Consider the following 26,537-nt stretch of genomic DNA (forward strand, 5'->3'; position numbering starts at 1 on the left):
GTTCCTGGCCAGGCGCAGCAGTAGCGTGCATCCTTCCAGCCCTCTGGCTGAGATGCTCCGTGTGCCGCCCTGGCCGCCTACCGCACCTGGCCCACAACTGTGTGCTGGCAGCAGCAGCACAGAGCAACTGGGCAGGAGGGCTGGGAGGCTGCCCACTCAGGGCCAAGCTACAAGTGACAAATGACACTTGAATGGCAAGTGGATTGTGTGGAGGGCAAGTGAACAGGGAGAAATACACTTGCCATTCAAGTGTCATTTGTCACTTGTAGCTTGGCCCTCAGTGGCCCCGTGCTGCTGCTGCCAGCACACGCTCCTGGCCGGGTGCAGCAGGACAGGGTAATTGAGCTCCATGGCACACACCCCTGCCCCCGGGCCAGTGCCCTCTCTTAGCACTCGAGGCAGCTGCCGGCCTGGCCTCAATGGACAGGCTGGCCCTGCCTGGGATGCAGTATCATGTAGTTTGGCCAGAAGTAGAGTTATAGCTCACATTTCCAAGGCCTTCTGCTCTCATAAAGCCAGGAAACCCCAAAAGAAATGTTATACTTGTGATCACTGAACTGTGAGGCAGCCCCCTGCTTTGGTAGAAACCTTCAGAGACAGGAGCATGGAAATGGTGAGTTTGGATATCAGTGGCAGCTGTTTTCTTCAAAGGACTAGCCAGCTGGGTGCACATGCCAGCCCTTCCAACAGGGAGGTGACTCCCTTGCTGTTGTAAAGGTTGAAAGGGACAAAGTGAACAGGAGCTGGCTGAGAATCACCACAATCCCAAGGTTGCCAGCTCTGGGTTGGGAAATTCTGGAGATTTGGGGTGGTTCTTGGGTAGGGTGTGGTTTGGGAAAGGGCCTCAATGGAGTATGATGCCATAGACTCCACCCTCCAAAGCAGCTATTTCCTCCAGGGCAGCTGATCTCTGTAGTCTGGAGACCATTTGCAATTTTGGGAGATCTCCAGGCCTCATCTCGAGATTGGCAACCGTACTCCAGACCAGGTTGCTCCCCTCACCTATCTGGAAAACAAATCCTATGACTTTCCTGACTCCATGGACCATTAGTCCTTTTCTATATGGGGCAGCTTTGGGAATGACCTGAAGGGCTGCCAAGTTGAGTAAAAGATCCTCTTATCCTACAGATCTCTCCTTGCTGGATATGTGGAGTTCTCTTTGTGGACTTTGAATTTCTCATTCTTGCTGTTTCATTCTGAAAATCCTTGTTGAAGTTGCACTTTGTGCAAACTGAACCCATGATTCTTTATCTGTTTTCTGTTTTCTCACATCAGTTTCCCCCATAAAATCACCCACTTCACAGGATGATTGTTGTGAGGATAATTATAATAACACATTTTGTAAACCATTCTGAGTTGGCATTACATTGTCCTGTAGGGCAGTATATAAATTGAATGTTATTATTAGTATTATTATTATACAGATTTAACATTTGCATCAGTAAATCAGCATTATAACATAATATGTACATATTACACTTTACATGTACATATTACACTTTACATGTACATAAATGCCATGTAAAGTGTATTTTAAAACTATACACATTGGCCATTTCCCCACTGTCTAAAATTACTGCAATACTCATGGAAGGCTGCCGGCTTCCTCACATGATTTTTTACGCCATCCATTTACAAAATGCCACAAATCACATTTGTGGTGTTTTATAAATGGATGGCATCAAAAATCACGTGAGGAAGTTGGTAGTCTTCCGTGAGTATCACAGTATTTTTAGACCATGGGGAAGCAGCCATAGTGTTCACAGATTCAAATGAATCTACAAAATGAGCAGCAAAAAAGTGGACAACTGAATTATTACATTTGTCAGGGCTTGTCGCTGCCGGCGCTGGCTGGGCCGGCCCTGACGTCAGAGGGGCGCCATGGATGCTGCAGGACCCTGCTCTGTGGAAGGAAGGGCAGTATACATCACCCAGACTCCCTCTCAGTCCACTCGCTGGCCTGCTCAACCGGGCGTGCTCACCCCCTGCATCCTCCACCATCTCCTCCTCCCAGAACTCTCCTCCAAGCTTCTGCTCTGCTTCTGCTCCACACCATCACTCCTTACTCACACCCACCACCTCAGAGCTCTTCCTAGCCACCCTTTATAGGGTTTCCTTTCTCCGCCCCGCCCTCCTTCCAGGCTTGTTCCCTCTCCTGACTTGGCCCAGCTGTGCCTTCCCTCAGGTGTTTGCCTCCTATCACTAATCCCTTCTAGGCTTCCTTGCCTTGCAGGCAGGGTGGGGTTGAATGCGAGCCATCCCCAGCTGAGGTCTCCTTGGCCTTGCTCATGAGGAGCTGCCCCAGTAGGCCTTTGAGCTGCTGAGCTTGCCTGGCCTTGCTCGCGAGGAGGTGCCCCAGCCAGCTTCTGTGCTGCTGAGCTTCCCTGGCCTTGCTCGCAAGGAATTGCCCTGGCCAGCTTCTTGGCTGCCTGCTCATTGATGCTGGGCGGGGCTAATGATCTCCTCCCCCAGAATGCCTGTGGCAGCTCCACCAGGAGGGGCTTGGCTCCTAGCAACTCCTGAGCCAGGCTACTGTTCTCTAGCTGGGGTGTGGCTCTGGGCTGTAGTGGCTGCTTCTCCTCCTTGGCTGGTAAGGGCTCTGTTTGGGCTGCTGCTGGGTCCCTATTCCCCCTGCCCTGGCCCTTTTCCTCTGGCCTGCTTAGCCCCCTCTCCTCCCCCTGGAGGGTGGGACTAGCTGGTCTCTCCCTGCTCCCTCCAGCCCTCTGAGGCTTTGGCCTTTCGCCCCTTCCCCCTGGAGTAGGCAGGTTCTGGACCTGGTTGCTGGCTGGGGTGGCAGGGCCGCTGCCTCCTGGTTGCCTCCCGCTGTTCCATCCTGGTAAGTCTGGGGGCTGGGATTCAGACCCCGGACAACATTTTCATCCTGTCCTTCTTCCAAGGACCTCAGAGCAGCGTACATCACTTGCCTTCCTCCATTTTATCCTCATAACAGCTCCGTAATGTGTTTCTGGGAATACTTTTTATTTTATTAATAAGATAAAAAGCCCAATAAAAAGGGCAGAGAAATAAAAAGAAAGTAATGAAAAAACAATACAAAAAGAGAAAAAGAACAAAAATTTAAAATAACAAAGAAAAATAATACAGATATCATTTTCCATTTTTCTCTACAACACCTAGCATATTTTAACAAACATTATACTTTTTGTTTTAATATCTCCAAAATTTACCTTTTCAATATTGCTTCCTTGTAATCATTTTCCCCAAATTTATCTTCTTAGAAATAAAACCCACAAATCATCCATTCATTTTTCCTCATCTCACGCAGAAAGTCAGTAAGGGGGTTCCAATTAACTATAAAGGTAGACAATGCTTTATCTCTAATCAGAACTGTAAGTTTCGCCATCTCCACTAACTCCATTGTTTTCACAATCCAGTCCTCAATTGAAGGCAATACTGTACGTTCCCAACAGCTCTGTAATGTGTTGAGACAACATGACTGAAACATGGGCCATTTCCACACTACTCACCTTCATCCGGAACGGGGTGCAACATCGCAAAAAAACCACGTAAGATAGCATCTTCTTGCATGAGTTTTGCGCAACGTCGCGCAAAACTTGCACGAGAAGACGCTATCTTCCACGTTTTTTTCGCAACATTGCACCCTGTTCCGGATGAAAGTGAGTAGTGTGAAAACGGCCATGGTTTCCAGCAAGCTTCAAGGCTAAGTCATTATGTGAACCCAGGTCTCCCTGGTCTTCGTCCGACAGTACTTCTTTCTGAAACTGCTGATAAAAATCTAAAGGAAAGAAAATAGGGACCATTTCCCTGTCCCCAGTCCCTGTTGTTATTTGGGGGCCCAAGAAAGTGGTGTACATTTGGGAGTAGACCCTGTCTCTAAAACATTTGCATTAAGTGAAATGCAGCTTTGTTTTTATGGGCTCAGCTGATTGATTCTGCATGTCTTAATGAGAAGGCCCAACGAGAAGCTTTGAATATAGCTGGCAAATGTTTCTACTAGCATCTGGGGCTGGGCTGCCAAAGCTCCGCAAAGCTCAGAAGATGCATTCATGACAACTCCTAAGTCCACCAATCCTTCCATGGCATAATTATGAAAAGGAAAGTGAGCAGGGTGGAGAGAGGTCAAAAGATTAAGTCTAGGGGCTTTATGGCACTTCAGCAGTGGATGGTACACACACATCTATGTGTGAAAATACAAATCTTTGGTTATACAGAGGCAGGAGACACAGCTGGTGTCATGTTATTTACTATGCAGGTCCGGATCAAAAGTTGGGTTGTAAAGATTGTCTAATTCTTTTCTCCCCTGCCAAATACATTCAGTTATGAACAGTGTTGAAACAGGCATTTGTACATTTGTGATTTTCTCCAGAGCGATAAATCCTGTTTTATGTTCTCCAGATGTATGGGCTCTGCAATTCCTCTGCTAGGCTTTTGAGCTCGGATGCCAGGAACCACACAGAAAGAAAATCTAAAACTCCCCCCCCCCTTTAACCACCCTTTCTGGCAAAAAATCCCAGATTCACTTACCACTAAATTCTCTCCACAAGGCATGTATTTTTTAAATAGCCATCACTCATTTTTAAACATCCTTTTCCATTCACGTGTTTAACATTAGCAATAAATGCAGCCAGCCAAGATGACCTATAATTTTGTAATGTGCACTTTATTACGTGCTTAACACTTTAATAAGTTTCCAGATTGCTGATTCTCAGAGTGTGAGGTGGGTCTCTCTACAGAGTCATGAACATGCTTAGGTCTGTTTTTATTGGTGCCATTCACTGGCCAGGAAGAGGAAGTGTGGTCATATCCTGTAAGCTCTGTAGCCAGAGGGAGTGTTCACTTTTGTTGAACTATTGGCTGTATTTGCAACCAGAGAAGCAACCCCTGATTTTTCAGGACTTTAAAAGCTTGACAGAGGTGAGTTAGGTTTCCAAACTAAATATAATGGTGTTCTTGTGGCTGCCAAAAGGCCACTGCCATTTTAAAGTTATTTAAAAATGCCACAAGAGTATGAACTTGATAGGGCTTCCAGGTTCCTGCTGCCAGTGGGCTCTCCCTACCTCCACTTAGCTGATTGGCTGGACAAAAAAATGGGAGGAAATTTGGGGGGATGTTGAGCAGCACTGATGCACTGACAACAATCCCCATGCATGTGGAAGTGATGGCAGTGTGTCATTAGGGACGATCTAGCATTTGGGCTAAATTCTATGCTTAAATCATAAAGTTTTGCCCAAATGCTAGAGTGTCCCCAGTGGAGACTCCAGTGGACTGTCACTTCCAGGGAAATAACATCTGCATGATGCTGGCAACATCATTACATCACCAGTGATTCTCCCACACACACGCACACACCAAGCAAAGTAAGTTTCCTACTGGTTGCCTGGGGGATCTAGCAACACTAGCACTTGATAAGTCATGGGGGAGGACAATAACATCTCATCCCACCACACTGCTGACCTGATCAGTATCAGATTCTCAGGGCATTTTATAATTACTTTAAAATATCGGCAACGTCCTCATTGCAGTCATGAGAACACCATCATGTCTAGTCTGGGCTGAGATCATGAGTGGCCTCTAAGTTTAAAAAAACAAACAAACTTAAAGCTAACTTTATCCAATTCCTTTTGTGTGTGTGTGGGGGGGGGGGGTAATGGGGACACTTAAACTTGACATAATTTAGAGATTTTTGTGTGTCTCTGATCCTTTAATTTGTATTTATGTCTTCAGTGGGTCTTGGTTAAAAACTGAAATTCCTCTAAGAAAGCTGAAACGGGTTTATTAGACAACAGTGTTTTCTTAATACCATTTAAGAATGTCTGGTTTTGACAATGTTATGAATACCTCAAAAATTAGACTACTGTTTCCACAAAACAGGACTATCATTCTTTTTTCAGAATGAGAAACTAGTGACATCAATTCTGGGTTTTCCTGGAAGTGACATCATGCTGTCTCTGATGGAGATTTTTTCCCTCTTTCTCCTGCCATCTGCTGGAGCGCTAGTGGGGAAAGCCCGCTGGGGGCAGGAGATTCCCCCACCCCCTGTGGGAATATGGCAGCCCTAGTTATACATTCAAGATGTTCTTTTAGACTGCCTCTTCACAGTTCAATGGGTGTGCTTGTGTTTACTGTGCTATTGCTGACTTTCTTGCCTCTACAGAATTGGTAGGCAGGAGGGAGCCGAGAAGCCACCTAAGCTGTTCTCTCTCAGCTTAAGGGGCAATAGGCTTATGCAGGTGGTTAAAATTCCTCCCTCTCGCCTGCACGATTTCTCCTATTCCTGTTTTACAGCCGCTGAGCTTTGAACATCCTATGTCAGATGCTTATCTGAAGAAGGCTGCTGTCCCTTGTGCCAGCCACTATGATTGTGCTGAAGCCCTGCTGAAGCTCTGCTCTGCATGAGTACATTCACATGTTCAATATCAGTTCCTCTTCAGCTGCTGAAAGCATCTCAGTTTCTCCCATCTCTCACTTCAATTCATTGAAATGCAGATGGACAAGTTGACACTTTTGTTGACATTTTCTCACATCTTAAAGAAATGTGTATTCATTGACACTTTCTCACTCCTTAAAGAAATGCAAATTGACAAATCAAAGGTGCCTACAGTACTTGTTCTCAGAGCGAAAACAGAGCTGAGAAAGGGAGCTCCCGTGAGAGTGGCATGCACATGCAAGAACAGCCGGCACGTGAATTGAAGACTAAACATAAAATCCTGCACTTGAGTAACCCTAGGTACTAAGTAATATGTATTTACACCCTCATTCCAATCCTTTCTTGTGGAAATCCATAGCAAAGAATTGGACCTATGGTCCTGTGTATCCAACTACTGAATGAAGTTTTATTAACAGCTTCTTCATTACAGATCTAAGTGGCTAGGAAGACTGGGGCTAGGCTTGCCAACTTCCAAATGGGTCCAAGAGTTGTCAAAGAATTACAACTGATCACCAGACTGCATAGATCAGTCCCCCTGGGGGGGAAATGGCTGATTTGGAGGATGCAGTCTGTGGCGTCACATCCATACTGAAGTCGCTCCCCTCCCCAAATGCTGCCCCCCAGGCTCTGCCTCTAAATCTCCAGCAATTTCCCAGCCCAGAGTTGGCAACTCTTACCTGAGTCCTGTACATGGGTCTAGGGAGTGCAAAAGGTTGGTAGAGGGCTGTTTGACCCAGTGGTAGAGTTAGGGATGCCAGCCTCCACCTGGCCCCACTAACATGGTTTATGGGGGATAGGAGCGGGCAAAGCAGGCTGGGAGCCCCAGAGTACATGGTAAAATGGCATGTGCATGCTCCAGAGGCCCCAATAACTTCACTTCTGGTGTAAAAGTGAAGCTAAGGGGTCTCAGTGAGACCAAATTGGCCCCAAACATAGTGAAAGTGCTATGTTTGAGTCCGATTTGACTGATTTGCTTCTGTTTTTACACTGGAGGACAGCCAGAACATGCAAGCACAAAAGTGTGTGTGTGAGAAGCACCAATCAGGGACCACCATCTGCCCCACATCCCCCATTTTCAAGGTTGGAGGACTGACAGTCCTAGGTAGAGTATCTGCTTAGTGTGTAGAAGGTCCCAGATTCAATCCCCTACTTTTAAAGAGATCATGTAGGATTTCTCTTTGATGCCCTGGAGAGCCACTGCCTGTCAGAGTACACAGTACTGATTTTGACGAACCAGTGGAGTGATTCAGTATAAGACTGTGTGTCATGAATAGAGATGGGCACGAACAGCAATACGAACTAAAAAAACCCCATGAACAGCCCAATCTGCTGTTCGCGAGCAAGCTGTTTGTGAGGCCCCATTCTAAACGAACAGGTGGTCGTTGCAAGCCTTGTTCATTGCTGTTTGTTGCTGTTCGTCAAGCCAGACAGTCTGGCACCTGCGATCAATTCTCTTGGCAACTTAGGCAGGGATTGTCTGAAAACTGTCTGAACTCCTGCTGTTGCCCTGGAAACCCCAATCTAAGCCTAATTTAGCTTGATAGGCAGGTCTTCCTTTCAAGTGTGGACTGGAGCTCCAAATTTGTTACAAGAGGAAAAGACCGGGGGGAGGGGGTCTCCCAGCTCTGGCTTTCAGGGAGAGACAGCTGCTGTTAGAGAGACAGGGTGAGTGCATTGGAGCTTGAATTTTCTTTGTGTGTGGTGGGATAGGTATCTACCCCTTCAAGTTCCAGGGCTGCTGCCAGGCTCTGGGGCCAAGCTATTATTTATTATTGGTACCTTTCCTGCTGCCTGCTCAGGTAGGGTTTCTGGGAGTGGTGTGGTAGGGATCTTGATGGCTGGAGGAGAGCCTGCTGGCCCCCATGAACAACAAACAACGAACATGTTCATGAACAGGATCATGTTCATCAATGTTCATTGTTCATTGTTCATGGATGGCAACAAACAACGAACACCATGTTCATTGTTTTTTTCTGTTCGTACCCATGTCTAGTCATGAAATAGGTCTTCAGGAGACCACAAAGGCTTCATCATGTGGATAAGGTGTTGCCCCTGGGTGTGGGTCCTACTGCCTCTCTATATTTATTGCTGCTGAGACGGACACCAAAAGTGGGCTTTGCCTTGTAGGTATCATCTCAGTACTGGATCTAAGACTTTATTCGCAAGACTGCTAAGTGCTGGGCCTATGGAAGTCAAAGGTGCCTCAAGCTTTTCCCTGCCACGTGCTTGAGTTTGTATAAAAGAGCATCGAATGTGCTGTATAGAATTACCAACTTCCAGGAGAAAATGGCTACTTGACCAGTTTGGTGTAGTGGTTTAGAGTGGTAGGACTCTAATCTAGAGAACTGGGTTTGATTCCCCACTCCTCTGCTTGAAGCCCACTGGGTGACCTTGGCCAGTCACAGTTTCTTAGAGCTCTCTCAGCCCCACCCACCTCACAAGGTGATTGTCACGAGGCTAATAATAGCACACTTTATAAATTGCTCTGAGTGGGCGTTAAGTTGTCCTGAAGGGCGGTACATAAATCGAATGTTGTTGTTGTTGTTGGAGGGCAGACTATATGGTATTACACCCTGCCGAGGTCTTCCTCTCCCAAATCCCAGCCCTTCCTAGGCTCCACCCCCAAACCACCAGGAATTTCCCAACATGGAGTTGTCAACCCTATCTATAATATCTTTTGGGTGTTTCTGCCATTGCTGTTCATGGATTATCCATGCATGTCTAGTAGGGGATTAATATATGTGTTGATTGGTGTCTCACATTGGTGAGTGCCATCAGTAGGTGACACAGTGATTAATGTGTAGCAGAAGAGCTGCCAAAGACAGTGTGGAGTATGTTCTTTGGGGTTGAAACGTTCATTTGGTTGGTTCTGCAATTTATTATGCTTTTGACTTAGCAGACGGAACATAGCATACTTCCTAACTATGTCATACTGATGTAAATACTGGTGGAGGACGACCATAGGAACATCCACTCATTCCTATTTTGTTTTTCAGGGGGACTTGTTGCCTAACTCTTGCTAGGCTATGCCAAGTGCATTTTTCATAGGGCATGTGCCTGTTAATATTTACCGCTCAGCTTTTCAGTAGATCACAAAGGGAAATAATTTCTTGTAACAAACATGATTTTTTTTTGTTAGCACTCTTTCCCCCAGAGGGCCAAAAAAACCAGTTCTTTAATGAGAACATTCTGCACTGGAAGAACTTCCTATATTGTTGAGAAATCTTGACAGTTTTAACATTTCCCAAGGTGTATGAGGAATTCCTTCTCTCAAAGTAATTCCACGCTGTATATTTTTTCCTAGAGAAGTGAATAGAGCACTGATTAGCAGACAATAACATATTCAGGCTTAAGAGTCCCTATGTTTAAAAAAAAGAGGTTGAGAATGACAGCATTTGTACCTTCTAGTTAATCAACACTCTGATATCAATGGAGCACCTGAATATTACTAACTCTTGACTTAAAATGCTTGCAATCAGAGTCAAGCACAGTTTCTCTGAGCCCGGTGCTATCAATCGCATCCCATTCCATCCCATAATACAATCCAATGAATCATGAAGAAAAAAAATATTTCTGAAATACCATAAATAGACATGTCATGGAGTTTCAGCCAAGTCAGCATTGCACTCCCGATCCCCAATAAAGTGTACCTATCCAACCCGCTCAGCCATGCTCAGGCTCATAGGTGCTAGGAAGAGGCTATCGTTGTCTAAATTATCTAAATCATTATCTAAATATTGAAGATCTAAATAGCAAGTTCTTTGCAAAAGTAAGAGCATTGCCTTGCTAGAACAGATCAAGATCCACCGAGTGTAGCATTGGCGACAATAGCCAAAATGCTTTCTCTTTTCTTCTTTAGTAAATCTATATACTGCTCTATAATAGGAATTTCCAGGCTAACCCATGTCAGAGCATGCACTGCCACTGATTCTGCTCAAAGCAATCAGAAATTGCCGGCTGCAAATGTATTCCAGCAGGTGCTCAATCAGCAGTTCTAAGAAATTGATAGAAGCAAGCTCTATTTCAGGGATTTAATATCTGAATACGCCATTCACGGCATGGATAAGTCATTTGAACATGCATCATTGGTGCCATATTTAATATGAATTGGTAGCAGAATTAAGTGACGGCATATTTTGTGTTGCTGCAGAAACTCTTCGGAAAACATTCGTCTTAACCATAACTACCATCTGCCTGTTTATCAGCATCAGTTCACCCTAATGCTAGATAAACTCAAACTTGTACTAAGTAGTGCCTCTTCAGCTGCACTTGATGGAGTTCTGTAATTAAGCTGAAGAGACCTGCAAATCAGTAGGGAATTTAACATACTAAATGATCAACATGCGACATTTTCTGACCCACCCTGAAAATCCTTCTAAATCCACCAATGCCGCTTCATGGAAGAGGCGGATAGCATTACAGGTCTTATTAAGGCTGCATTTGGATGTCCTTCCTCCCTTCTTGCCCTTCTCCACCTCAGACCTCCATCTCCCATAAGCAGACCAATAATATTGATGTTACATGGCTGTTATATGTTAATGGCTTGGACCCACTGGAGCATTTCCACAAATGGCAGGATTTCCATCCACCGAGTACGACGTGCTCACTTCCCCCCTCCCACAGCAGCCACAAAGCCCCCCTGAAATGTTGCTTCTAGGGACGGGGCCTCAGGAAGAGTCGTTGGGGCTGTTGCAGGAGAGGAGAAGAGATGGGCCACATAGACAGATGCTTTAATGAGGTGGCTGGAAAATCCAAAAAATGATGATTCAGTATCTTTTCTTTAGAAACCCTTATTAAATTAATTGCCGGAACTGTTACTGTATGTGGTGAAAATAAAAGCTGCAGCCTCCCTGAAACTCAAAGCTTCCTGACACCTGCAGGTCGGTCCCCATCGCTGATGCCATGTCTTCACATCAATCTGGTGCACAGCTGCAGGTGCAGTCTCATGTTCTGCTTGCTCCATCTCAGTTTTCAGCATAATCAGTCTGCAATAGCAGAAGCAGTTTTCTAATGATCACCCATAGCAAGAATTATTTTTTTTTAAAAAAAAAAATGTGTGTTCAGGGTTAGCAAACCTTGAGGCTAGAAGAAAGCTGAGTATTATAAAAACATTGCACTAGAGGATCTCGAAAAGAACAAAAATGAAACAACACAAAGATTAACCAGGCACATTGTTTTGATGTCTCCTCAGCCTCATGTGATGTAATGCTCTGCTTGACATTATGCTATATTGACCTTTGTGTTTACATACTGAAGAGCACAGTTATGTAAGGGAGTATAGCTAAAGCAAATAGAACCAAAACACGAAGGAATAAATTCCACAACCAGAAGAGAAGCGAAATAAAAGAAAACCTACGTGCCACAATGCAGAAACTCACAAGCTATATAGAGTCCAGTAGCACCTTTAAGACTAACCAATTTTATTTTAGCATAAGCTTTCGAGAATCAAGTTCTCTTCGTCAGATGCCTGATACAGAGACTGGTCAAACACAGAAGAGCAAGAGAGGGAAGAGGCAATTAGGGGGAGAGGGGGAGGGAGCAATCAAAACATTCCTTTGCTAGTATATGTAAACATCTCCTTTTGGTGTGTGTATCAGTTGGCTTCAAAGGAGTTTGCCCTGTTAGTTTGTAGAAGCCAAACAGCTAGACCATCCAATTCCAATGCAGTATGGGCCTTCGATAACCACAGCTCTCCCTGCCAGATGCATCTGACAAAGAGATCTGTGGTTCCCAAAAGCCCACACCAGGTACCACTGAGCTCCCCCAGACCCCACCTCTGTAAAGGAAATCTGTTACCTGTGGTAATGTGATAACCATTCATAGTCCCTATTCAGTCCCAGCTTGACAGAGTCAAATTTGCATATGAATTCCAGTTCAGCAGCCTCCCGTTGGATTTTGTTTTTGAAAGGTTTCTGTTGAACTACAGTGACCTTTAAGTCTTTGATGGAATGTCCTGGTAGGTTGAAGTGTTCTCCCACTGGTTTCTGGACGTTTCCATTTCTAATGTCAGATTTGTGTCCATTTATTCTTTTGCGTAGAGGTTGGCTGGTTTGTCCAATGTACAGAGCAGAAGGACATTGTTGGCACATGAGGGCATATATCAGATTGGAGGATGAGCAGCTGTAAGAGCCAGAGACAGTGTAGTTGATGCCATTGGGTCCTGTAATTGTATTCCCTGGGTAGATATAGGGGCAGAGCTGGCATCTGGGTCTGTTGTAGGGCCTGGTACCTGTGCTGGTGACTCTGCTGGCTGATTCATGGTTGTGAGTGAGAAGTCGTTTAAGGTTGGGGGGCTGTCTGTAGGCAAGGAAAGGTCTTCCACCCAGGGCTTCTGAGAGAGAGGTATCATTTTCCAGGATGGGTTGTAGCTCACTGATGATACGTTGGATGGGTTTGAACTGGGAGCTATAGGTGACAACCAGTGGTGTTCTGTTGTTAGTTCCTTTAGGTTTGTCCTGGAGTAGGCTGTTTCTGGGTACTAGTCTGGCCCTGTTGGTTTGTTTCTTCACTTCATTTGGTGGGTACTGTAGTCCCAAAAATGCTTGTTGTAAATCTCTTAAGTGTGAGTCTCGGTCGAGAGCATTGGAGCAGATACGGTTGTAACATAAGGCTTGGCTGTAGACAATAGACCGAGTGGTATGTTTAGGGTGGTAGCTGGAGGCATGTAGATATGAGTATCGGTCTGTTGGTTTCCGGTATAAAGTGGTATTTATTCGTCCATTATGTAGTTGTACAGTGGTGTCCAGGAAGTGTACCTGTTGTGTAGAGTGGTCCAGGCTTAGGTTGATAGTAGGGTGAAAGTTATTGAAGTCTTGATGAAATCTCTCAAGAGCTTCCTTCCCATGGGTCCAAATGATGAAGATGTCATCCAGGAATCTTAAGTATAGTAGTGGTTCCAGTGGATGGGAGCTGAGGAAGCGTTGTTCCAAGTCCGCCATGAATATGTTATCATATTGTGGTGCCATGCGTGTGCTACTGGACTCTTTTTGATTTTGCTACCACAGACTAACACGGCTAACTTCTCTGCATCACAAGCTATATAGATTCTCTAGTAGCAAAAATAATAGCATTCCTTCTTGTCTGAGCAGGAATTAAAACTTTCTGACTGTCATGGACCAAGCAGCCTCTGGAGTTCACAGACACTTAACCGTTAAGGCGGGCCTGTGTGAATGCCTAGTAGACTTCTTAGAAAGCATTCAAGCATAGTCTCTTGTAATGTTCTACACACTGCTGCCCTTGGAAATTACTTGGAAATTTGCATTTATTTCAAAATTCTGGAGGCAGGAGTTGGTTTATGGAATATTTTACAAGCACTGCAACAGATGCATTGGCTTCCAAGTGGTTTATGAGGTAGTTTAAAACTTTTTAAATTTATTTGCATGTGTTTGGCAATTTTATTATATATTGCTAGCCATCATGGGGCTAACTGGAAATGCGGAATATACATATTTAATGAATATTTTCAAAATAGCTCAGGACAGAATTTGGTTTTTCCATCTAGTTTCCTACTTCAATGATGTACTTAGGGATGGTACAACACTCACCTCATGTTCAGCTCATGTTCTGCTCACCAATAGTCACAAGCGGATTTTTGTTAAGCAGTTTGTCTGTTTGTGAGCAGTATGATCCTGTTTCTCCTTGGCTGAAATAACTGGCTTATTTTGTGATGGATAAAGTCCAGCTTCCACATTATTCTCAACTTTAGCACATTACATCCTGTTCCCTGCAAACTGATAACAACTTTGTATCCAAAAGATACCTTGTGTGGAGGGGGCAGAGGGTTCACTTGTGAAGCTGATTGATGGTAATCAATTATCTAATTGGCTGGAATCACCAGATGGGTTGGGAAGCATTGCTGTCATCTATGGCTTTGTTTTCCCAACCCAATTAGCTCTATAACATTGTGCTGGGAACCCTAATTACCTGGAGAAAGAAGAATCCCAACAGTGACACAAAGCAGAGGCGGTAGAGACATGTTAGCTGTGCATATAAAATTCTACATTAATTCACCCAGGAATATAGTGATGATATTTCAGGTCTGTAGATCATGGATTTATTCAGAACAAACTAAAACAAATCTAGAAAACAGAGCAGAGCATGTTAGAGTCTTTCATAGCAGTAGAGAAACAGCCCTAAATAAACCCAAGCTTAAAAGTACTTCAGATTCTGGTACAAACTATAATAAAACATGGAATGGATTTCTGAATGTAATCAAAATAACGGGGGAAAGGTTACTTTTCGTACAAATAAAAAGGTTTGGGGAAGGAAGGCAATAGTTTGCTACCTCTGAAAGCAATTTTTAGTGCTGAAAAATCAGAATGACTGGAATGGGTGGGAGTTGAGAGCAGCTTTCATATACATTTCTCTGGGTTCCTTTCTAGTTCGAGAGATTATTGATAAATTTAAGGAAGAACAGGCCAGGTTGAAGAAATGGCAATGTGGTTGTACACAACAAATTGTTAATACCATACAATGACAACAACATGCTTTAAAAGGGAGGCATATCAATCCAAAGTCAACAGGACATGTATCTGTGGTGAAAATAATCAAAGAATCCCAGGAATTCTAGAGCAAAATGTGTTACTATTTCAGGTACCACAAGACTTTCCATTTGTTTTTGCTGTAACTGAGTTACACAGCTACACCTCTGGAGCTCTGCGATGGACCCACGTACTAGAATTTAGCGTAAAGTGAATTTGGCTGGTTTTGCTTGGGTGGAACATCTGGGGAAAAAGAGAAGCAGGAAGCATGTTGAAAAGACTAGCATACTTTTTCATGTGTCCACAAACAGGCTTAAGCTGCCAGTGGGTTTTGCCTGAAGTAAAATTTCAAGTTAAATTTATAAGTCGTTGCTCAGGTGAAACAACCAAGGCATTCCAGGGAAAGCAACAAATACTTATTTTAAAATTTGTCAGTGAGGAGATCTGATCCACTTTAGATGTGCTTTGCATTTAGGTTAAAGTAACTTACCATGCAATCCTAAGAAGGGTTACTTCAGTCTAAGCCCATTGAAACCAATGGGCTTGAAGTAACTCTGGCTGTTTTCGCACATCCTTAAAGGGATGGCCCACTCCCCGAACTCTGGTGGCTTTTCTCCTTCATTCTATATGTCTCCACTTTCAAAATGGTAGCAAGCCATTTGGCTTCCTTTTTTTGGCGCCTTTTCTGAGAATGCAATTTTCTGCACTTTCCTGCATTCCTGAGACACCAAAAAAATGGAAGCCAAACGGCCTGCTACCATTTTGAAATTGGAGATGGGTGAAGTGAAGGAAAAAAGCCACCAGCGTTTGGTAAGTGGTCCATCCCTTTAAGGACGTGTGGAAATGGCTTCCGTTTAGGATTGCATAGTAAATTATCTTTGAACAGCTGGGAGAGCAACACCTGCCTGAGGCCATAGAAAGATAATCAAGGTTGACAGGACTCCGCTAGATGGACCAATGTGACTGAAACAATGTAAGAAATATCCATAGAGGATTAAATTTAATGGGTGTTTGTCATTGACCTTAATGGATGTATATAGGATTGTCTTTCTAAATTTTAATGACCATAAATCTTATAACTTCACATTGGGTTAGCTACTACGGTCCAGATGGAGACATGAATTATTATCTTGTCAAGATCTAAGTCTGTACAATATGTGCCAAAGAAACCGCTACAGAGGATGACCACCCACCGTTTCTCCAGAATGAAAACAATTCAGCTTGGATTTGCAATCTGACACGACTCCTCCATATCATGAATGCTTGCAGAGCAACAAATGAGAAGAGGAGACTACGAGTCCTGCCTAATCTTATACATTGCATCTGTATGCATACCAGAGCAAAAATATGTGGGACATGTGCTGAGACTATTAATCAAATTCTTTATTAAGCTTTAGAAACAGTATGATTCCATGAATAATGCATTTTCGTTCCTTGCATGCTGTTCACCTTATTTAAAAACACGGAGCTCTCATAATTAAACATCTTTGTTTCTACCTCCTTGATGTGCTGAATTTGGAAGAGTTGGTGGGGGTGGGGAGAGGTGGCTCTCATTGGAAATTTACTAAAGTATTTATTCGCTGTTCTAAGAAGGTGTTGCTGGCAAGCCTGCCACTACAAAAATAGAAGTGAGTACTAAAAGATCCACACAGCTGCAGGATATATGTGGAGTACGAGTCCGAGACTAGATTTTCACGTTTCCTTACAAAGCACCCTCTACTGCTAGAGATGCTTCATGCTTTGTAAACAGAGCTGCCACGGAATGAGCTCAGTCTGTCAAAACTTGCCAAGATCCCTTTTCCTGTTGCTTTCAGCTCTCCAGCCTATGGGGGCTGCTTTGATACCTCGTGTTCTGTTATTGCTGTTTGTTAGACATGATGAGTGAAGTCTCTTGGCTCTGTTCTGTCCATGTTTTCCTGATTATCTCTGCATTAGCATTAGTCTTCTGTTACTCTATTTAGAACTGGAACACCTCATTTTGACCCAAAATCTGTATTTGAATACCTATTTCACTTCACTTTTCCATATGGCACTTCCGTATATGTTTGGATGGATGAACATTACAGTCATGCACTGCTCACCTCAAATTGGTATTTGAATACCTATTTGACTTCATTTTTCCATAGGCAGTGAAATGAAAGGCGTGGGGGAAAGCACCACCAAATCCATCTCAATCCATCATAGTGTTCAGTGGACTCGTTGAATTTGGCAGAGAAATTCCGCAATACAGAGTTTTGGTCTAATGTCTAACCTATTCACATTAATTTGTGTAATCTGACCAGGTCCACAGTTTAAGCTGATAGTTTCTTGTGGCATTTTTTTGACAAACTGTATAAAATATGCATTCACTTATTTAAAATGTTTCTATTCCATGTTATCTACTTAGACTCAGGGAGGCTAATAAAGCAACAATGAGTTGCAAACACCCAGGATAAAAAAAATAAAATCAGATCTGCCAAAACACTTTCATCAAAGGCTGAATCCACTCATCAATGGCTATTTCACTATTGCCCAGGCATTAAAATTCAGAATGTAAATGATTATGATAGTGAAATATCAAATGATGTATGGATCTTATCAAAATGAATGTTATAACTTCACATTGGGGAGCCAGTTTGGTGTAGTGGTTAAGAGCATGGGACTCTAATCTGGAGAACCAGGTTTGATTCCCCACTCCTCCACTTGAAGCCAGCTGGGTGACCTTGGGTTAGTCACAGTTCTCTGGAGCTCTCTCAGCCCCACACACCTCACAGGGTATTTTGTTGTTGGGATAATAATGACATACTTTGTAAACCACTCTGAGTGGGCATTAAGTTGTCCTGAAGGGTGGTATATAAATTGAATGTTGTTGTTGTTATATAATTTTGATTTTGGGCAGCCACCCACTTGGTGCTCAGTTGATTGGGCAGCCACCCAATTGTGCTCAGTTGATTGTTTTCGGTGTCCTTACCTATTGTACCCCAATCCAGCAATCTATTATAAGAGCATGAGATCTGCTATATTAATGGAGCTGCCCTATCCTAACTGCTTCCACATTCATTGCCATGGAGGTAGCATGTTGGCCCACGCAAGTATTCATGTGTGCAGGCCAATTAGCTCCCTGTAGTGAAATAAGTGTGGATCCCCATACACATAAGAGCTCAGTTTTTATATCAAAGTGGAATGAAGCACTTGCATATAGTCCATTGTCTAATTCCACATGAGGTTCTCTTTCTATTGTCAGGCATTCTTATTTAGAGTTGAATCCAAAAGTCTTTGAGGAGAGCTCCGCTTGTGCAACATATCTTTCTTACCTCCTCCTTCTTGCTGTGGTGTTTCAAAAATGTAGTACCTGATGTGGGTAGATCCTCAAGGACAGCTTATGGTGCAACATGAAGGTCTGCATTGTGTGACAGGATATGATAAAAATATCCCCCCCCCCCCCCCAATCATCTACGCTCTTCCACCCACGACTTAAGAATCCAATCCGGAGGGGAAAAAATGACCTAGCTTTCAACAATATTACAAAGGCAGGGAAGAACAATGTAACCCACAGAATGGCAGTCATTAAAATAACAAATAATTATCAACTGTAAAGGCAATTTGAACTCCAGTGGCCATCAATAATTACAGTTCTTACTGGCATATTCAGCAGCTAAACACTAAACACAGACTTCAGGTGCAGGCGGGCAGGTAGCCCTGTTTGGATCTTTTAAACCATTTGTGCTGCTGGTTGTTAGTTGAAGTTTTGTGCCATTTCTGTCACAGCTGGTTTGGTTACCGGTTGCTGATAAATTTTTAAAAAAATCTTTTCATACAAGTGCTGCTTGTGTCCCATTTGCAATGTGAACTGAGACTTCAAAAAAAATCCTTTCTCCCATTCTCAAGTGTTCTGTGTACTTCTGATTTATCGCAGTTCACTGTTTGAAATGTCTATGGCGCTTCCATCGGCACAGTGTTTTTTATTTTCTTGCCCATTCCCAGCAAGTTCTTTTCCTTTTTAAAATGGATTTAAAATTTTCACTATAGAACTACATAGTATTTCACACATGGTATGGCACCACTGTATTAGTGCATTGATGCTATAGCACTATAACATTAACGTTTGAACCGTTTTAAAAACACACACACACACCTGCAGTACCACCAAAAAAAGCAGCACAGTTTGAAATGGCCACAATGATTTACATACAATCCATAAAACAGATGTAAATGCTATTTGAAATTGCCATCCCTACATCGCTTTATGGGGTGGCAACAGATAACAACCGAGTGTGAAAAGAGTGTTACAGCAAAACAAAGAGTCTTGGGGCTTCCTAAGGACTAATAGATGTATTGTGGCAAAAGCTTTCATGGACTAGAACACTTCCTCAGAAACATTTTGAGGCTCATCATGCTACCATACGTCAGACTGGGTGAGATGGTTCCACAGTCTCTGGGCTGTAACAGGAAAAGCCTCTCAGGCCCTACAGCTTGGGGAAACTGATCATATCAGTCTGCATATCTATCTTATGTATGTAGGTCATCAAGTTTTACTGTTCTGTCCTACATGTCATTTCTTCTCGCAGAAGGACATTTTTTTGTGTAAAATTTGAATAACTAAGGAATTTTGAAAGGGAACAGTAATCCGTGTTGTGTGTATTTGTAGGCTGTATTCCTTACATAGAATCAGTGCTTTTTTCCTGGGGGGATGCAGGGGTATGCATACCCCTAAACATTTTGTGAGTCTAACGGGAGAAAGTAAAAATTTTAAAATGTTGGAATTCCCGCTAAACCAACTCCAAATGTATTTCGGCCACTCCCGGCAGCCACAAGTGGCTATGGCCGGGGGGCCAGGTTTGCAGCCTTGGATGGAGGATGGGACTTTCCCGCCCATCTGGGGCTTTCAGGGGGTGGGCGGAGATAGAGCCGTTTCTATCTCCGCCCTTCCCACTTCGCAGTTGCTCCAAGCGATCGGCAGGAGCAGGACGTCTTCCAAGTCCGCTCTGCCGTCGCTTGGAGAGCCCGCTCTGGAGGGAGCCTTTGCGGCCGGATCGGCTTGGCTCTTCGCTCCGGCCCTTCTTGCGGCGCTGCGTTGCAGCCTCCGCTTTTGGAGCGCTCCGGGCGGGAGTCACCGGCGGCGCGGCGAGGCGCGGGACGGGCGGCTGCCTGGCCACTCTCAGCGGCGCGGCGGCCTTCTTTCGACGGCCCGCATCGTCTGGAGCGGGTTTGGGCGCTTTGCGCCGTTTTTTTCCTTCGGGCCCATTTCGAGGGGGGGGGAGTGGCTCTTCCCTGCAGCTGGGCCTGCCAGTTTGGCCTGCAGTGGAAGCTTGGGCCGGGGGTTTCCAGCCTCCCTGGCCTGGTCCCAGTCCGCCTCTTTCGGCGTCGCGGCCGCCATTTTGGCCCACACCCGTAGTTGCTGTGGTCGTTGGGTGCAGGGCTATTATTTGGGGGAAGGGTTTTCTGGGTGTCCTGCTGCATTCGTGGGGTCAGGCCCTTGCTAGCCTTGTCCCTGTACAGGGTCGTTTGAAATGGCTTCTAAAAAAGGGAAAGGAGCAACCAAGGGGAAGCAGCCTGCTAAAAGGCAACCTCCAAAAAGGCCTCCCCCTGTTGTGTCATCTTCTGATGACGATGAGGAGGCTGGTTTTAATGTGGCTATCTTAAAACGTTTGGAAGCCTTGGAAAGGGGCAAGGGGGCGCCGGACCCGGCTGGTTCCTCTACAGGACGGAGTAGACCTGTCAGGGTTGCTTCTAAAGCCGCATTTCGGAAGGAGATTTTAACCCGTCTATCTGCCCTCGAGTCCACTACAGGATCAATGGATTCGGGACCGGTGGCTGCACAGGAGCGCCCAGTGGAGGAGGAGGTCGTGGCTGGCGGTGCCGAACCAGAAGGTCAGCCGGAAGGTGGCCAAGTGGCTGTGGCGGTGGAGCCTAGTGGTCATGAGGGTAAGTCACCTTTGCCGCAACAGGCATGCACCTGGCCATGGGGACCCTGGGGTCAGGCCGCTGCCTCCGGGTCCTCTGGCTTCACCACTCCATCCACTTCACTCAACACAGCTTGGCAGTTGCCGGGGCACACGAGTTTAGCCAGTGTGGCCCCTGGAGTGTCCAATGCTTCACCGGCCCCGGGGGCTACTTCAGGGCCTTGGCCTGGTTCAGATGGCATGGCCGCGGGCGTTCATCCCTTTGGATGGCAGTATAGTGGTTACTCGCCGTGGGGCTTGCCACCTTATGGTATGTATGGTCAGGTCCCTTACAGAGCACTCCCGTATGGGGATACCGCTCTCCCCCTAGGGGACCATCTTACCCAGGCCACGAGGGATAAGATAGTTCGGGGGGAATACGTGGATGTGTTCACCCTTCTTTTCCGGGAGTTGGAAAAGAAGGACAAGGAGGATTTGGAGGAGCGGGACAAGGAGAAAATTAAGCGTCGTAAGGTGGATCGTTCGTGGCATAATTGGCTCCCGGGGTTTTTAATTTATGCGGGTGTTTTAGGAAGGGCGCAACCTTTACGGGCGGTGTCCCTTTTTCAGTACCTCAACATAATTTATCGGGGTTATACTGACTTCGTCGGTACTGCATGGCTGCAGTACGACGAAGAGTTCAGGATGAGGGCGGCGCTTAACCCGCAGATGCCATGGGACCAGATTCACCAGCAGCTGTGGCTGCAGGTGATGTCCCCGTCGAAACCCAATTCTGGAGATAGGGCCGATAGTGGTCATTTGATCCACCGCCCACAGGCGGCTGTTCCCCCCCGTTCCCAGGCGGGGCAGCAGGTTCAACCCCGGCTGCTCTGTTGGGACTTCACCTCAAAGGGTGTCTGTACCAGGAGGGCCTGTAAATATAGACACGAATGTCCGGCATGCTCCGGGCAACATGCTTATTCCTCCTGCCCCAGAGCCAAGTCTGGTGGGGGGGGAAGCGCTCAGGCGGGGGCCAGTTTTCGACTGGAAAAGGGTCCCAGCCCAGTAAATCTGAGAGCGCTTGAGCGCTTGCTGCCGCGTTATCCCAAGAGGGAGGATGCTGAGTTCCTGTTTAACGGTTTTAAATATGGTTTTAGGATACCGTTTCAGGGCCCGCGGGTTTCTTCCATGTCCAAAAATTTACGTTCTGTTGCAGGCATGGAAGCTGTTGTGCGGTCCAAAGTTTTGAAGGAATGTGCTGAGGGTAGGGTCTTAGGTCCCTTCCCCACGCCTCCTGTGCCATATCTTCGTGTTTCTCCCTTAGGGGTGGTCCCTAAGAAGGCCCCAGGTGAATATCGGTTGATTCACCACCTTTCCTTTCCAAAGGGGGCGTCGGTTAACGACGCCATCCCGGAGGAACTCTGTTCTGTGCGGTATACTTCCTTTGACCAAGCGGTCAAAGTGGTGCGCAGATGTGGTATCGGGGCATGGATGGCTAAGTGCGACATTAAGTCAGCCTTTCGCCTGCTCCCGGTGCACCCGGAAGACGTAGATCTCCTGGGCTTTTTCTTTGAGGGTCAATATTATTTGGACAGGGCCCTCCCTATGGGGTGCTCGATATCATGTGCTGCCTTCGAGCGTTTCAGCTCATTTTTAGAGTGGGAACTTAGGCGACGGTTCAAATGCCGGGACACCTGTCATTACCTCGATGACTTTATGTTCGTTGGGCCTGTTGGCTCTGGACAATGTGCCAACCTATTGGTTGGCTTTGTGTCCCTGGCGGGGGAACTGGGCGTCCCCCTGGCGCATGAAAAGACAGAAGGCCCTTCCCAGGTCATGACATTTTTGGGTATCGAGCTTGATTCGGTGCACCAGTCCTTGCGACTTCCAGCTGATAAAATTAGTAAGCTTCGGGAGCTGTTGGCTGCATTTCGTGGCAAGCAGAAGGCATCCCTTCTTGAGTTGCAGCGGTTGGTAGGCTCTTTGAATTTTGCATGCAAGGCGGTTGCCCCCGGCAGGCCGTTCTTGCGTCGGCTGTGCGATGCTATGTCATCTGTTCGCGCCCCTCACCATAAAGTTCGTATTGACAAGGGGATGCGCGCTGACATTGAAGTTTGGGAGGAATTTTTGGGTTCCTTCAATGGGGTTACCTTTTGGCGAGAGGAGTTACTGGTTGGGGCACAGTTTCAGGTTGCCTCGGACGCTTCCGGGTCCACAGGTTTTGGGGTGTTCTTCCGCGGGCATTGGTGTGCCGAACAATGGCCTGCCGAGTGGTCAGCGGGCGAGTTAGTTAGGGACTTGACCTTCTTAGAGTTGTTCCCCATTCTGGTCGCGGTCTTTCTTTGGGGGCATGAGTTGGCTAACTATGTTGTGCATTTTTGGTGCGACAACATGGCAGTCGTGCAAGTTGTTAATTCCCTGACGTCCAAGTCACCTAGGGTGATGTCTTTGGTGCGGGCATTCACATTGAAGTGCCTTCAGCTTAACATACTGTTTAGGGCTAGACATGTGCCGGGAGTCGACAATGGTGTGGCGGACGCTTTGTCTCGCCAACAGATGGATCGTTTCCGGCGTCTCGCTCCCGGTGCCGACAGCCTTCCCTCCAGGATGCCACCGGAGCTGTGGCGGATTGGCAGGTCGAGGTGACCAGAGCTATTCAAATGGCCATTGCTCCCAGCACTCAGCGGTCTTATGAAAGGGCGGTAGGACTGCTTCAGGGCTTTAGAAATGGGGTTGGGCTGAGTCAAGTTTGGCCCATTCCTGTAGAACACCTGCTGCAATTTTGTGTGGCCCAACGGACTCGTGGTCTTGCAGTCAAGACCATTCGTGGCCAGATGGCTGCGTTAGCATTTGCTAGCAAGGCACGTGGTTTGCCGGAGCATACGGGGGATTTTAGACTCAGAAAGATGTTCGAGGGTTGGTCCAGAGAGTCTGGGGGCGTTAAGGATTTGAGGCAGCCGATTTCCCCTGCGATCCTTAGAGGTCTTGGAACTCTTTGGGGGGAGATTTGCAAGTCTGGCTTTGAATGCCGGTTGTTTCATGCCGCCTCTCTCACGGCGTTCTTTGGCGCATTAAGGGTGAGCGAGTTGGTGACTCAGTCGCAGAAGGACGCCTCTGGGAGGGCTTTATCATCCCGCGACATCCAGTTTGAGGGCAATAAAGTTTTGATTTGTATTAATCGGTCTAAGACCGATCAGAAGAGGGTGGGGTCTGTGTTGACCTTGGGACCCTGTGAGGACGAGGCCTTGTGCCCGGTGCGGGCTCTTCGTTCTTACCTGGCAGTTCGGGGCGAAGATGAGGGGGTGTTGTTTAGGCACCAGGATCGCTCTCCCTTAACCCGCTATCAATTCTGGGCAGTCACGGATAGAGCGCTGCGGCGGCTGGGTTTAGTGGGTGTCAAATTTGGCACTCATTCCTTCCGGATTGGAGCTGCATCTACTGCGGCGGCCATGGGCTATGCTGATAAGACCATTCAGAAGGTGGGCAGATGGAGGTCGGCTGCTTTTCGGTCATACATTCGTCCCCTCCTGTTGTTTTCATCTCACGCAGTTTGAATTTTGTTCCAGGTGCTGGGAGCATCTTTGAGAGGAAGCGGATTCTTATCGCGGGCCACAGTATGGTGTTCTGGGCTGCGGTGCAAGCCAGACGGACGCCGATTGGAGCTCAGCTCGGGCTGAGCGAAGACGCTTCAATTGAATGGCTGGGAAGGCGAGGCCTTCGGTGGTCTGGGTTGCTGCCTCTCTTGTTTGGAGGAAGGAACGGTCCTCCTCCCCATATTTTGGTCTTACACGTGGGTGGTAATGACCTCGGTTTGTTGAAAGGCAGAGCCCTGTCCTTGCAGGTGATTGCTGACCTTCGGGTAATTAAGAACCGCTGGCCCAGTGTATATATATTCTGGTCAGAGATGCTCCCCCGCCGCAGATGGCGGGAGTCGTTGGACCCCCGTGGTATGGCTCGAGCCAGGCGCAGGGCTAATAGGGCAATTCAAAAAGCCTTAGCTACTGGCATCGGCATCTACCTCCCTCACCCTCGCATTAAGGCCGCTAATGCCACCCTTTATAGGGCAGATGGGGTCCATTTGTCCCCATTCGGCAATGACATCTTTCTAGATGACCTGCGGCTCGGGCTCAGGTTGGCGCTAGGCCACCTGTGGGGTGCGAGGGCCTAAGCTGAGGCTTGGCCTTTCGCGTTGGCAGGAGAAAGTGGGGAAATAGGGAGCGGGCTGGTGAGCACCCCTTTGGCAATTCCCCAACGGTGGGGAAATTGGGGTCTCTCAGGACGGAGGGTAATGCTTCATGGCTACCACCACCTGTGCAGACTGCCACCAGGGAACCCCAGGTGCAAGTCCTTCCCTCATGCTGTACGGCTGAGGCTTTAGGAGCTTGAGGGGGAACCGTTTGCCTGGCCGGCCGGGCTGAGGCCATTCCATGAATGGATTACGCCCGGGGCAGTGGGGCTCGCCCAGACAGGTCAGGGCGGTGGTCTGAGGGACCCCGTGGCCTGACCTGTACCGCATAGTTTGCCCTTGCCGCAGTTTAGTGTTGATGTTATGTTTAATAAAGCGGCCATTTATTCCAAGAAATTGTGTCTGTCTCATTCTTCCAACTGAGGGGGCAATTCGGCCACTCCCGGCAGCCACAAGTGGCTATGGCCGGGGGGCCAGGTTTGCAGCCTCGGATGGAGGATGGGACTTTCCCGCCCATCCGGGGCTTTCAGGGGGCGGGCGGAGATAGAGCCGTTTCTATCTCCGCCCTTCCCACTTCGCAGTTGCTCCAAGCGATCGGCCCACCCTCCTCTCCCTGTTTCAGTGCAGGATTAGCCGGTTGCATTTGAGCCAGGTAGGAATTTTTTCCTGCTCCCCCTGATTGGCCTTGGCGGGGGGGGTAGGTTTTTTGCCTACCTTGTACTGCAGCAGAGGATGTCGGTGTTTTAAGGGTGGTGCCTAGTAGGCTTCCCCTGGCAGGAGAAAGTGGGGAAATAGGGAGCGGGCTGGTGAGCACCCCTTTGGCAATTCCCCAACGGTGGGGAAATTGGGGTCTCTCAGGACGGAGGGTAATGCTTCATGGCTACCACCACCTGTGCAGACTGCCACCAGGGAACCCCAGGTGCAAGTCCTTCCCTCATGCTGTACGGCTGAGGCTTTAGGAGCTTGAGGGGGAACCCTTTGCCTGGCCAGCCGGGCTGAGGCCATTCCATGAATGGATTACGCCCGGGGCAGTGGGGCTCGCCCAGACAGGTCAGGGCGGTGGTCTGAGGGACCCCGTGGCCTGACCTGTACCGCATAGTTTGCCCTTGCCGCAGTTTAGTGTTGATGTTATGTTTAATAAAACGGCCATTTATTCCAAGAAATTGTGTCTGTCTCATTCTTCCAACTGAGGGGGCAATATGGATATTTATGTGATTTGTTAAGTTTTATGTAGTGTATGTTGGCAACAAAGATGTTTAGTTATATTTAAACTCACTAGGAGCGCTGTTCTTCTTACAAAAAATGGAATGTCTTTGAGCACTGAACATGCCACTGAGATCGCTGGCATAATCGGAGATTGTTAGGGTACAGACAAATACAAACACATCTTCTCTAAGCCCCTTGGAGCTCTGGTAGTTGTAATCTAGCATGGTGATTGGTCAGTCTTGTTGCTACCCCCTGATAGCGGCGACCAATTTGTGTATTTGTGTATGTTTTGCGCAAAGAGTGCAAAGAGTTTGTCTATACCAAAACTCTTTGGTTGTGCGCACGTGTCACTATAGAGGGGCTTGGTTGGCAATAACCATAATTCTCATCACCTACAG

Source organism: Eublepharis macularius, chromosome 1, assembly GCF_028583425.1.
Source record: "Eublepharis macularius isolate TG4126 chromosome 1, MPM_Emac_v1.0, whole genome shotgun sequence".
In the NCBI taxonomy this organism is placed as follows: Eukaryota; Metazoa; Chordata; class Lepidosauria; order Squamata; family Eublepharidae; genus Eublepharis; species Eublepharis macularius.